This window comes from Rhinolophus ferrumequinum, chromosome 16, assembly GCF_004115265.2.
Source record: "Rhinolophus ferrumequinum isolate MPI-CBG mRhiFer1 chromosome 16, mRhiFer1_v1.p, whole genome shotgun sequence".
In the NCBI taxonomy this organism is placed as follows: Eukaryota; Metazoa; Chordata; class Mammalia; order Chiroptera; family Rhinolophidae; genus Rhinolophus; species Rhinolophus ferrumequinum.
In genome coordinates, this window is record NC_046299.1 from 30707007 (window position 1) to 30721108 (window position 14102).

General features: G+C 43.3%; 1 protein-coding gene across 2 annotated transcripts in view; it reads right to left on the reverse strand.

Moving 5' to 3' along the window:
• The window catches only part of PCGF5 (polycomb group ring finger 5), a 107525-nt gene extending 94121 nt beyond the window's left edge, over positions 1–13404 (reverse strand). Inside the window, exon 1 of one of the 2 annotated variants that reach the window (XM_033130443.1) lies at positions 13298–13404. The gene's annotated coding sequence lies outside the window, so the exon portion shown is untranslated. The remainder of the gene's footprint in view (positions 1–13297) is intronic. The other variant, XM_033130441.1, reaches the window with a different exon arrangement.
• Positions 13405–14102: the final 698 nt, after the last annotated feature.

The window sequence follows — 14102 nt, forward strand, 5'->3', positions numbered from 1 at the left end:
GGACCCAAAAGTAAATGTATAGAAAATACTCTGAAGTTTTCTAAATAATTGGCAAATGAAAAATACAAATACTAGAATCCTGGCTATGCAGAAACTTTGCAAGGGCACATATTTATAGGTAAATACATACATAGGGATAGTAAGAAGTAAATTTATAGACTTCTCTGGAGAAAATAATAAAATTTTAAATAAAATAAAATAATAAATTTTCCTATGGTCTCTTACTAAAAGAGGATAGAAAACAAAAGGATCCCCTAAATAGATACCAACTTTGTATGTGCTCATCACTTCAAATATCAGATGACATCTGGATTTCAATGAAAAGGCCATTTTTTTGCTCAGGTATGCCCCCTCTGATAGCCACCTCCACCCCATCTCCAGGAATCCAGAAATCCAAGATGATTCCCTTCTCCATGGACTGTATCCATAAAGCAAGTGTATCTGTATCATAAAGGCTCTATAAGGTGCTTCCCAGGTGGCTAAAAACATCCACATATGAACAGCTTTACACAGGAGTCACGGCAAAAGTGTGCAGAGCTCCTAACAGTGGTTCTCAATCCTATTTGCACGTTAGTATCACTTGGGGAGTTAACATACACACACACACACACACACACACACACACACACACACACACGTCTGGCCCCCACTCTAGACCAATTAAACCAACATCATTAGCGACAGGTCCGAGAAGCTGCCAAATGATTCTACAGAGCAACCAGGGTTAGAACCATCAGCTAGAATCTTGCTTCTTTAAGACGAGTAGCATCCTCTGGGAACTTATTAGAAATGCAGACTCTCAGGTCCCATCTGAGGCCAAGTGAATTTGAATCTGCAATGTAATGCCATCCCCAGTGATTTGTGTGCACATTCAAGTGTGAGATGCACTGGCCTGGCAGAGGCTGGCACTACGCGGGCAAGCTCTAAAGAAGACGTACGGCTGAGATGTATCAATCCCTCACCTTAAAGATCACACTTTGGCCTAGCTGTATAAATGTATGAGGGGTAAAGTAATCCCTCAGAAACCAGTCAGGACAGCTCCCTGTATACTGGACAGAAAGCTAGAGGTAAGTCCTATCACTGCACACAGCAGGGCATCGGCTTGATACGAAAAGTTACAAGGAGGTCACTGACACACCCCATTTGCCAGAGCCGTTGAAGCTAGGGAGGCAGGAAATGGGACTGGGGAAAGGTTCAAGGGCAACTTGAACTATGTCTGTCATTATTGATATATATTTTTTATTATTGATATTTTTAAAAATCTAAAGTTAGGTAGATCTTTTTTTGATGTAGTTTTTCCATGAGGTCTGAAATGTTTCCCTCATCCACATAACAAACATTTCTCCTTTGAGGTATACAAAATCTCTTTAATCAAAGGTCAAGGCAACAAGACCTCTAACCTTGGGAAATTACACAATTCTTACATTCTTTCATCTCTTGCGTGCTAATCACCTTTCTAAGAATTCCCTCACAGAAAACTAGAGAGCTATGAAAACTGTTGATGATCTCAGGTGCAAAATGGAAATGCTGCTATTGGTGAACATTTGGTAGACCACAGCTAGAGGTGTCATAGGAGATAAAAGCACTTGAGGACAACTTGAAGGTGCAACTGATTTAGTCCCAAGCAGCAACAGGGATGGTAAAGAAACGAAATGTTATTAAGTTCAAATGTCCTGGAACTTGAGCTTTAAAATTACTCCATCAGAAGTTAAAGATGAGGTCATCAATTAGTTTCTGCAAAACAATAGGAAACAAATATTGGCTCTCTGTACAGCCATTCTGTTCTCATTATTCACAGCCATCCAAATGACCTCTCTCACGTCTCCCCCTTTCTCTCCTCCTACTCTTCTGACCCGAAATAGACCATATATACCTTCAAAACAGAGACAGAGAATTTCTGACGTGAAGCAAAAGCAGTCAGAGAGGATAGAAAGAATACAAGAAACATTTAAGAAGCAGAAGCAAAGGTGTCTGAACTCCTTGGCGAGGAGTTAGCCCTACCTATACATCAGAAGCAGATGGGGTTCTTTTAAAAATTACTGATTCCCTGGGGCCCACCTAAAGCTTAGTAAGTTAGAATACTGGGGTGGAGGGAGTCATTTAAACTTTTTCAAAGCTCCCTCAAACGATTCTGAGACAGAGTATGGCTGGAATCACAGTTGTGAGGGAGGAGTCTAACTTCAAAATATTTCTTAACTTCTAATATATGTATATTTTAAAGCTCTGGATCCATGTAAATCATTCCCTAATCCACTTATTAGTACTGCATTACCTTTTTTCCCTACTAATTTTATTTTTACCAACACAACCCAGGCAAATTATTTAAAACTCACAGTACTACCAGGAATAAAATGAAAACACAGCAGTCACCTGTGTCACCTCTCCACTTACCCCCAAACCCACTTCCCAAAGGCAAACTGCTTTAAAGACATTTAACTATCACTTTTGATATTTAATTATATATTCCTAAATAGTATACACTGATATTTCTTGATTTATTCCTTTTCAACTTTAATGTAGTAATTCATATAATTACTGATGTCCTATTATGTACTAGCTTATCCTCTTCCAGTTTCCTAATATGTCACCATTTTTTCCCCAGCCTCTCATGTATGGTTAGCATTGATACTTAGTCTGTATGGTTTAGTACTGTTGTACCAATTGTTATTAAAATACTTCCACACCAGGTGACCCCAAACCCTCCTAGGGACCTTCCCTGCATCCATTTCTCATAATCTTGCAGACAAAGGGCTAACATTTGATATAGCAGGGAGCTTCCAGAGCACGCCCACTCTATAGCAGACCTGTGCCCTGATTGGTCAGTGTCTGGGCTTCCACTTGTTAAACATTTGGAATATTGTCCCTTGTTGTGGCCATGTGATTCAACTTTTGCCACTGAAATGGGAGTGAAAGTGATGTGTGCCCCTTCCAGGCTTGGGCTTTAAACCTTTGCTTCTCATTGTTCCATCCCTTTCTCATGAGCTGGAACACAGATATGCTGCCACCAGGTTTTAACCAAACAGATCAGAACAATGTCTTAGAGGTGGCAGAGCAGCAAGATGGAAGGAATCTGGGTTCCTAAACAGCTGCAAGGATCAGAGACATCAACTCACTTGAAATACCCATCTTTGAACTGTCACGAGGTAAAAAAATAAATTTCTTTAAGTCATAGTCCTGTGGAATCTCTATTATAGCAGCTTAGTCTGACACAAAGGATACTAGGGATTCATATTATTATGACCTATGTTAATATTATTATCTGCTGAGCCAATTTCACTCTATGTGTCTTTTCCTGTGCTATTTATCTTTCTGGAGTTTACAACTGCCCTTTTTTATTGACCAGGTTTTTTTTTTTTTTCCATCAATAATTCATCCCACATACTTCACAAGAAATGGAAAGCCCCTCTGAAAAATATTTTATACTTGGTCAAATGTTTCAGGTCATCTATCAGTTCTGCTTTTGTTTTCATTTGGAAATTCCCGAAGTGGATCTTCCCCGTTCTGATGTGGGCTGGCTTCTCTCTAGGCCTGCTGCACTGCTGTCATCTTGAAATTTTTCTTCACTGTCATCCTAGAACTTTCTTTTGCTTTTCTTCTGTGTTTGATGCCATTTCCAGAATCCCATATATTCTTCTTTCTTGGTTTATGCCCACTTGATATTTTGTGTTGGAAATTCTAGATTGAGAATCATTTCCCTCAGAATTGTGAAGGAATTAATCCATTGTCCAGGTTCCCGGGCCGCTGTTAATAAATCTGGTGCCATTCCAAGTCCCAATCTTTCTGCCTATGATCTGGGTTTCCCACCCCCTACAGGATTTAAAATATTCCCATTTTCCTTAGTATCTTGATATTTTATAATGATATGTCTTATACATTGGTCATGTAGATCTTTTTTCATTCATTCTCCTATTTTGTGAAATGTTTTAATCTACAAATGTAGATTCTTCAGCTCTGGGAAAGTTCTTGTTACTTATTCGGTAATTTCCTTTACTTTGCTTCGTAGTTTCTTTCTGGAACTCTTATTATTATATAATATAATGCCTGCTGAACTGATCTTCTAATTCTGTTTCTTTTCTCTTTTCTCTATTTTTGCTTTTATTTCTACTTTATCTTCTGGTCCTTCCAATGCTTTTTTTTTTTGTTTGCCATCATAAATTTCCAAGATCTTTATCTTATTCTCCAATTATCACTTTTTTTTACAGCTCCATCTTATTGCACTAATTACATGTGGGTTGGTTTTATTTTCATTTTTCTTCTTCTCCTTGCACTTATGTTTCCTCCATTTTTTTCCTCATGTGTTCTGGTTTCTGCTTTTTTTATTGAATGCTTTCTTTAAATGTCTCAGATTCACTGGCTATCTGTTTGTATTTAAGAGCAAAGCACTAGAAAGCTGACTGCAAGTTCATGTTCATGGAGTAGAGGAAGTAGGGTCGTTGCCTAGTGGGTTCACTGGAGGAAGAATGGGCAGTAAGTCAATGTTTTCATTGTGGGACCTCAAATGTCAGTATCTACAGAACTTTTCTCTAGAGCTGTTCATTCTACCCAAAGAAGAGTCCTTCAATATTCTGCCTGGGTTGGTAATACGACTACCCCAGGATTGGGGTGGGTGAAAAGAGCCTAGGTCCTTACTGTTTGGTTTGTGTGATTTCATTCCATTCCTCTGTTTTCAGTTGAGCATTTCATCCTTCTCTTATTTTTATCCTGGTATCCCTAAATCCAGAACCATTCATTTACTTCAATTTCTCCAGAGGAAAAAATGTCCAGCCTCTGGCGGACTTCATCTTACTGTATGAGATGGAGGAAGTGAACTAAGAGTCTGGCTCCTTTTATAGATTTTCAATCAATCCCTTATTGTCAGCCCCATGACCCTCTCCAAAGCCTCTAATTCCAGAGCTTTTGGGGGATTCTGGAGGATAAATTGGCTGTTTCTTCCCAGGGTCTACTTCCAACCTCTTTTAAGGGCACTAACGTATCAACTTTCTCCACTATACTAAGTCAGTTGGTACAGGTCTGTTTGCATTTCATCTTCCAAAAATTGGTCGGTATGTCCCATCTTCTGTTGGCCCTTCTCAAGTTTACTATCACAATAGTGGTGTTTTGGGAGGGATTGACAGTAAACACATGTTCAGTCTACCAAATTCTAATCCGAAGCCCCAATAACTAAATCTTACAACACAGAACCTGCCCCAAAAGATGAGCCTTTTCAATTTTTTAAACACTCTCATTTTTCTGTTTTTATAGACATACCTGATTAAGATACTTTCCCAATTATTTTAATGTTTATCATCATTTTCTTTTTTAGTCACAAAATAAAATTTATTCAAGAAAATCCTTTTCTGGATACCGCAAAAGACTTTTGACTTATTGACTCATTAATTTAGTCCTAAAAGATGGTAGAATTTAGAACACTACATTATAATTAAACCAAGAAAATACAGATTTTTCAAGCTTTAAGCTGTTTCCTTTGACTCCTTCTTGCCACTTCAAATCTAGCCAATGGTGGCCTGAACCGAAAGGCATTTGCCCTCAGTAGTGGTCAAGTTCTTTCCGGGAAGACCCCTGACTACGGCACAAAGTCATCATCAATACTGGAGTCTTAGCTGTTTTGCTTCTAAAGATCAGCAAAGGAGGGATGATAAGAATGTTAAAAAAAATGAAGCATGAGGACTTTTCTCTCATCCAAAGGTTCACAACTTTTCCATTCTATCCAAAGGACACAAATCTGAAGACTCTTAGCCTGAAGATTTTGATAGTTGAGGCTGAAAACCTAAGACTTGCCCTGAACACTAAATTCATGGTTATAGAAATAAGAAATAACTTGAGTCAAAATAAGAAAAAATTAATATTACACCTTTGATCTAATTCCACTCAAGAGCAGCACATCTTCTGGACTATCATTACTTTTTATTGCCTCCTGCTACTACTCATGACTTCCCTGAAAGAAATTCAAGCATCTAACAAAGAAAAATGATTCCTAAGGGGGAAAAAACTAAAACTGTTCTATTTTTTTGAGCTGGATGGTAGTTACATGGATGTTCACTTTTTATAATTCATTGAATTGTACATTTACATTTCGAAAGTTGTATATGTGTTATATATTACAATAAAAAGACTTTTAACAGTTAAAAAAGAAATAAATAAAAAGACAGAAATTTTATTTGTCATGAAACATGGCGCTTTAATCTCACTTGGCCAGAATTATTATACACACTGACATGGGTAACGGGAGAAAAATAATTGTGATTTACCTTATGTGCCTAAACCAGAGTCCCATCAAATTCCAACAGTCATCTTAGTTATTTTATTTGAAACCCTTTATTAAAAGAAAAGTTCTTAAACTTTTTAGTTTACCTTGCATCCCTATGGTAATACTGACACCTTTGCATAACACTATTTATTTGCAAAGAGCTTTCATATCAAATGCCTGCAAAACAGAGCAGATACTATTTTCTCCCATGCTGCATATGAGGAAACTGAGGTACTTAATAGTTAATTGGGAGGATCACTAATAGTGACAGAATCAGGACTAATTCCAAGTGTCATATATTCCAATTAAGGGATCCTTAAACATTTTATGAGGAGAAAGAACTTCGCAGTCTTCCAAAGTGCTGAATTAAAAAACACGGTATCAAAGCTGGTGGTTTCTGCTCTGATATCTATGAGTTTCCTGAGACTTTCAGAAGGAAGGAAAGATCCACTGGGTATGACTGTGAAATCGATTAAATAAGGACCTATGTTCAAAACATTCTGAGTCATTACACTCACTTCTAGTTAACATAAAAATGTACTTGCTGCCTCACAAGTTAGTTTAATTCAAATGCAAGCAAAGTTACGAGTGTTCAATAACATTATGTTCAAGGGGGGACAAATGCCTCTTTCCCACTAAGTTCCCAAAGGAGGGAAATTCCCAATCCACTCATGTCTTCTTGCTCTACACCATATTCTTCCTCACAGAGGTGGAGCAATTTAGGTGGTTTGTGTGTGACAGCCATGGCTGTTTCTCAGTTCTCAAATGGATGCAGTTTTTCTATCAAACATATCAGGCATGAGAGATTTGGCCTCTTTCTCACTACCTGGACAGTGAAAGGCAGACACCTGGACGTTTCTGCTCTGCAGCCTTAAACTTGCCACCCAGTAGGTTGTTCTAAGCATAGATTAAGGGATAGAGGTTGCACAAGACCATTTTGGGCTTTCCACTAAAGCTGTATCTTCCAATCTAGGCTTCATCGATAACGAAATTAGTGTTTTTTTAATCTGCTGACTCTTATATTCTTTAATTGATGGGGAAGAACTGGTGCTTTTCATGGTTCCTCCTCGAAGATGCCATCGCCTGCCTTTCGGTTAGAAAGAAGTCAGAGCACATGGCTTCGACTCCACAAGTCTCCACAGTGGATTTCTGTGCTCACAAACCCTGGTGTGCTAAAAGCAGTGGGCAAGCTATACGGTGAGGAACCTTTCTAAGATTTTATTCAGTGGGTACTCTAATTACTTCGTCTGCCTTGGAAGGCAATACTGACCCGAGATTTAGGGATTCTGGTTCTTTCCAGAGCCAGCTCTGCCGCATGTCTTATGAACGGGGTGAGTTGGAATCTTTCTAGAAAATCTTTGAAAGACTTTAGCTTCCTCATCTTTTAAATGAAGGAATAACTTCCCTATCTTTAAGGTACTTTCTAACTCTATGGACTAAAAGCTTAGAAAAGCTTTAATAAACACATTCCAGCATGTTTTAAACAGACACTGACATTGATATATATAATCATTTCAACACCTTGGCCTCATAGCTCCTGAAGATCAGTGAGCTTCTACCTCATGCCTGTGTCACTTCACAAACCTCAAGTTCAGCTACACTTTGAATTTACATCATCACTCATAACTGATCCCTCAGTGATGATAAGATACTCCCAAATTTCTTCATACCCTTTGCACTAGCCCCAGAACCAGCCCTCCACCTTCCCATTTCTCTTTCCTTTGTTCTTGCCGAACCAGCCACTACACGTGCTAATCTCACATCTCCTGCTCCTTCTCCCAGGCCCTCAAGACTCTAGTTTCACTTGCCTTCCTACTTAACTGAGAACCCACATGGAGTTGGCAGTTTCCATGATACTCACACCATCTCCACTTCCAACTTTCTGAGCATTGCTGGAGAAAGTCATAAATACAGGGAAGATCATTCTATACAAGGCTAAGGCCTTTCAGCAACCTGTCGGGCCCTCATCACGACTGGCTCCGTGTCTCACTCAGATCCATAGCTGTTCCAAACCCTTCCCACTCTCCTCCACCTCCCGACTTTCCCCCTAACTCCCAACTTACTTTCAGCAAATCAACAGGCCTCCTGTTATTTTGCTTTTCCCCAACAGAAGGGAATCAACCCATTTCATATGCAGCCACCCTCCCTCCTCGCTTCGAACTTTCTTCTCTAAATCTCCGTTTCTCTTTGCCTTCATTTAACTTCTTTTCCCCTCCATGTCACATCTGTTAGTTCATGAATAACTAACTACACCTGTGTGATGACCAGGGTCATCAAATAATTCATCATTCAAAAAGGGGCTTTCTTTTAAAATAAAAAAAATGGGCATTATGTGTCCAACTATTTGTTCAAATATCATCTCATAATTAAACTGGGATAACAGGTGTGAAGCGAGGCTGGCCTGGGCAATCCAGATGTACGGTCACGCTATCTTGTTCCTATCCCTCCTACTTGTGGAGGGGCTGGTCCATTAATTACCCTCCCACTTCCTCTCTTGATATTCAGTTCCTTCCTCTCCACTGACAGCCACAACATTCTTGGGCTTTTTTTATGGTTTTGTTTTTAAGCAAGTTTCACTGGCACTCTCACTGGCTCAAGTCCGTGTCCTCTTAGATTTCCACAGTCCAATCACAGCTTACACTTACTCTCTCCATTTCCTGCCCATTCTGACACTCCTCGGGTACCTGGCTGACATCCGCCTCCACTGCCCAAGTGACCCTGATCCTCAAAGGCGACTGACAACGGTCTCATTGACAAATCTAACGACATTTTCGGCCCCTCTACCCTATCAGCCTCCTCCAAATTCTCCTTTCTCACCTTTTTAAAATTTGATCTTTTCCTTGTTCTCCTTCTGCTTCTTTCTTCTCAGCATCCTATCAGCCTCTATCTATCTTTCCCTCCAAGCAGGCAAATACTGGTTTTTCTAAGGCCCTACCCTGGTGTTTTATTCTTCTCCCCCACACTCTGACCCCTTCTCACCATCCCCCTTCATAAGGATGCCCTGACACCTTCCTCTATTTTTAATGGCTCTCATCCATCTGGATGGCCTATAGGCATAAAAACTGAGAAGTTGAAATATGCACGTTAACTTTGTATTCCTCATACAGTATATAAAATAATGAAAATGTACTTAACATCATCAACGTTTTATATTAAATACTTAGGAAGGCCTAGAAACTAACCATTTTTGCAATTCCTCTTGTTAGATCAATATGAGTCATTTTATTTAAACTAAAATTGCAGCAGAATTGTGCATTCTTTATTGGTCCCTTAAGCTACAGAGATAGACAAAATCTTAGAGATCATTTAATTCCCCTTCCATCCCAACCACCTATTCTCCAGTTGAGAAAACTGAAGCTTGGAGACATGAAGCTGTTCCCATGGTCACATAAATCAGAAGTCATAATTATAGCTGTTACCATTTATTAAGGACCTAATGTATACCAGGCACTTTACATATGTTATCCCAGTCTCCCAAATCATCCTTCAGGGTAAGCGGTATTACCCCCACTTTAGAGACGAGAGAATGCTCAAAAAAGTTAGGTAACTTGCTACAGAGAGCCACCCTGTTTGTTAGGGGCAGAGCTGAGCTTCAGCCCCAAGTCTATCTGGCTGTAAAGTTTATGCTTTTCTACTTGGACATTGTGACAGGTGTCTTTCCTACTGTTTCTCCAGTGAATAATTATGCTAGCTAGAATACATACACTTATAAGTTGTAAACCATTTTATTTGAAATCCTGGAGGCATGAAAACTAAACAGTAGCTTCATTACTAAAGTTTTAAGGTTAATTACTGCCAACATTCTGAGTCTCGTCAGAAAGCTTCTTCAATCTGGAAAACAGGTATGTTTTCCTGCGTTTTCAATTCTCAAGTATATGTTCAATTTAAAATACATTTGCCCAACCACATTCAACAAGGATTTGTTAAGTCCCTAGATGCCCATGGCACAGGGGAGGGTATAAGGTTAAATAAGATAATAGATTTACTCTCTGAGCCTTCACAAGCAAGAGGCAGACAACCAACTAATGGTAGGAGCCACTCTTCCCTCACCAACGGGAGCTCTTGCTAATCCAGGTACTTCCAACAAGAAGTCAGGACCCTTGTTTTTCATCCCTACCCTGCATCTTGGGCAAGTAATCGCACCATGCCTTAGTTTTCTCAGTAAACGGATTGGTAAAAAGGAATGAACTATGCCAAGAAATTTCAAAGTCCCTTTTAGCTTTAAATTTCTATTATCTCTGAACTCACTCTTGAGACTATACTTCGAAAGGGATCACAGCTACTGTTATGGAAAGGAAACTGCTGGATGCCCACTCTTTAGCAGTGACTTCGGAGATACAGAATTCTGAATATACTGCTGTAAGATTAAAGGTGACCAATATGTCTCCAAAGTTTATTATTTATAATAATATAAAGTTTACTAACGTTTACCCTCCAAGAGGAAGTATTAAGCACTACGTTCAAATCGTTCTTCCATTATACCATTGGCTTACTAGTATAGCTGTAATTCTTTACAATGCATTTAGTATGTTTAAAATATAATTTTAAGTAATTTCTATCTACTCTTCTGTGGAGTTATCGATATTATCAACAACAAAGAAGAGTTAAGGCCTCTGCAGGGATGTAAATCTTGTATTCATTTAGATAAATTAATACTTCATACTAAATGTTACCTACTATGGACCTTCCCAAACTGCAGCTAAATTTGAGGTTGGTGCACATACAATACGGAGACAAGACTAGAAATATCAGTATTTTAAATATGAGTGGAAACATAGTGTGTGGGAAATTGACTTTGCTGATTCCATTTCAATACCTTGTACTTTTTTTTCAACTGGCACAGATAATATTTTTAATTATCCATTGACTTATACAGTAATATACTTTTTCTTGACAAAACTCCACATTACCTTTCTTCATACTCAGCATCTTAGGACATGATGTTCAAACACATCTTGTGCTGTAAGTTAACGGCACAGAGGAAGTCAACTGATCAAAAAATCGGAAGAAAAAACTGACACCTGTACCATCTTAGTGCCTTGCCCACAAAAGACAGTGAATTTCAACTGTCAAAGATATTCCTACCAAGAAATCAGGAAAAGGGAATTTATTCATTCATTAGTCAACAAATACTGAATGCCTAATATATGTCAGGCATAGTTTTAGGTGCTAAAATTACAGCAGTGAACAAAACAGGCAAAAATCCCTGCCGGAGGGGAGCTTGCATTCTAGTGCAGAGAGACAGGACTTACAAGATACCTAAATAAAATCATTTCGGATAGTGATGAAATGCTATGAAGAAAATGAAATAGGACTGGGGGTGGTTCTTGGAGTGAGGGGTGAAAAGCTACTGACGGCAATCAAGGCCTTGCTGAGCAGAGTCCTAAGTGATGAGAAAACTTTACTCTTAATCTTTCAAGTTGGGGGTGGCATGGGAAGGAGTCAAGTTAGTCTTTCAGGGTGGTCACAGTGGTCAAAAGTTCTGTACTAATGGCGAACCAGGTTCTTATTAGGATTTGGCTTAAAGGGAAAAAAAAAAACAAACTACAACTTTAAGTAAGATTCCTCTACCTAGGAGCCACTTACTTTTTTTTAAGATCCACTACTTTTTAAGTTTTTGCTAATTACTTCAGCGGTACTTACGCAGAGGCAATTACTAGAAGGATTTTTTCCAGAGCCCAATAATACCTCACTTGACACCACCCAAATTCTGAATGAGACAGGACCCAGCCCTGCAGCGAATCAGAGCTCTCCACCGACTCATTAATGCAGCCAGGTGGAATATTGTAACCCTTCCAAGAACGTGAAACAAGCTTCGGGAAATCTGGGGAGGCTGACACCCCTAAAGTTCCCCCAAATCGTAGAAGGGGCGAAAAAAATAAACCGCCACCCTTTTGCATTAACTCTTCCCCGCCCCTCCAGGCGTCATCGCTGCAGAAGGGCCGCTGTCCCTGGGTCAGAGGCAAGCGGCGAGTACGCGCGCATGTGTACCCCGCATGAATCATCGGTGCCGGTGCTGGGTCCGCGGGGCGATGATTCATTCACCGCTCTGGAGCTCACGGCCACACGTTCCCGGCGTACTATGACGGCCGCACACGCAGCTTCCTTAATATTAAACAAATGTTTCAAAGTACAAACGCCTGCAGCCAGAAACATGTAGACCCAGGCCAGGCGGCAGAGAGGAAAGGCACGTTTCGGCCGCTGCCCGAGTGCTCCTGGGTCCTGGAGGGGAGCGGCGGGCACGTCCGTCTGACCCTCCGGACCCCACCCCCATCTCACCCCCGCAAGCGCCCTGGTCGCGCCCGCAGGGGGCGCGGAGGGCGCACAGGTGGGTCCCCGCCCAGCCCTGCCTCCTGCCCCTCCCGCCACTCGCGGCAGGCCGACGCTCGCTCGCCAACGCGCCTCCCGCTAGCCCCTTTCCTCTCCGTGACATCTTATATAATAACCCGAGCGAATCAAAACGGAAGCGACGCGCGCTGCCGGGGCCTGTCCCCCAGTCGGGACCAGATGCTCGCGCCCCCAGCCCACAGCCCCTGAACTAGGCGCCGGGGCGCGCGGCTCCCGGGCGGGGGGAAGGGCCCGAGCGCCGACTCGGCTCGTCCCTACTCGGAGAAGGCGCTGCTGTGGCCGGTCCCCGTCTGGAAGCTGCGAGCGTCACCAACTGCGTCAGCTTCTTCAAACACATTTCACGGTCTTTCTCCAGCCAGGGAGCCGGCTGCTCCCGTGGCGGGGCCGCGGCCAGGGCTGGAAGGAGCCCCTCTGGGGAGGAGAAAGTTCCTCGAGGCCCTCCCTCGTCCGCACCGCGCCCGGCCCCGCCGCGCCGCCCGCCCCTCCCCGCGCGCCGCCCGCCCAGCCGCGCAGCCCGCCAGCCAGCACCAATGTCAGGTTGGGCAACTTGTGACCCCCGTGAGCCGGGCCGTCCCCTCCCGCCCACTAGCCTTGCTCGGCGCCGGGGGCCTCCCCTGGCCCGGCGGAAAACAGCGACGCCAGAAACTTCCCCGGGCCGCGCCGGGCGGGGAAGCCGCCCGGGTCCCCGCGCATCGCCCTTACCTTGCTCTCGAGAGGCCACGATCCTGGCGGGCGGCGCGGGGCGCGTGGTGCGCGAGCGCGCGCGCGCGTGGGGCGGTAGGTGAGGGAGCCCGCGTCGGCGGGGGCGGGGCGGGGCAGCGGGGGTGCGAGTGGCGCGGGGCGGGGGGCTGGGCCGGCGGGGCGGGCGGGCGCGAGGAGAGCAGAGCAGGCGGCGGCGGCGGCGGCGGGCGCAAGGCGAGCGCGCCGAGGGGGCGGAGGAGTTGCCGTGGGTTTGTTTACGCATTGCTGCCCGGCTCGGGGCACAGCCCGCACTCCCTGATTGGCCACAAACTGGGGCACAGCCTCTAGCCGCCGCCTGCCCGGCCTCCTCGAACAGCCGCCGCGCAACTCCGGGAGCGCCCTGCCCGGTACGGCCACCGGCAGAGCCCGGGCCTGGAGGGGACGACCCGCAGCGGCTGCCGGGGGCGGGAGGAGAGGGGAGGTAGTCGTGGAGCCGCACGTTGGCCCTGGGCTCGCAATTACCCACCTGTAGTGGCCCGACCTTGGCAAGGAGACATTGGAAACTTCTGAGGCTGGGGACTTCGTATCATTCAGACTTAGAAGGGGCACTTTTTCCCCCCTCGCAGAGGAAACTTGCCCTTGAACGGATAGAAAAGCAGCTCAAATGTTAATACGCCCCTTTGGCGATGGTCAAACCGATGCTTCTTCCTGTATAAGCTATCCCAGAGAGTTCACAGTTCCTTCCCCTGCCTCCAGCTTCTCTGCTGGACAGTAATCTGTCCCTGGCTCAGCATTCAAAGTTGCCCTCCCAGAAGTGACAGTGCCA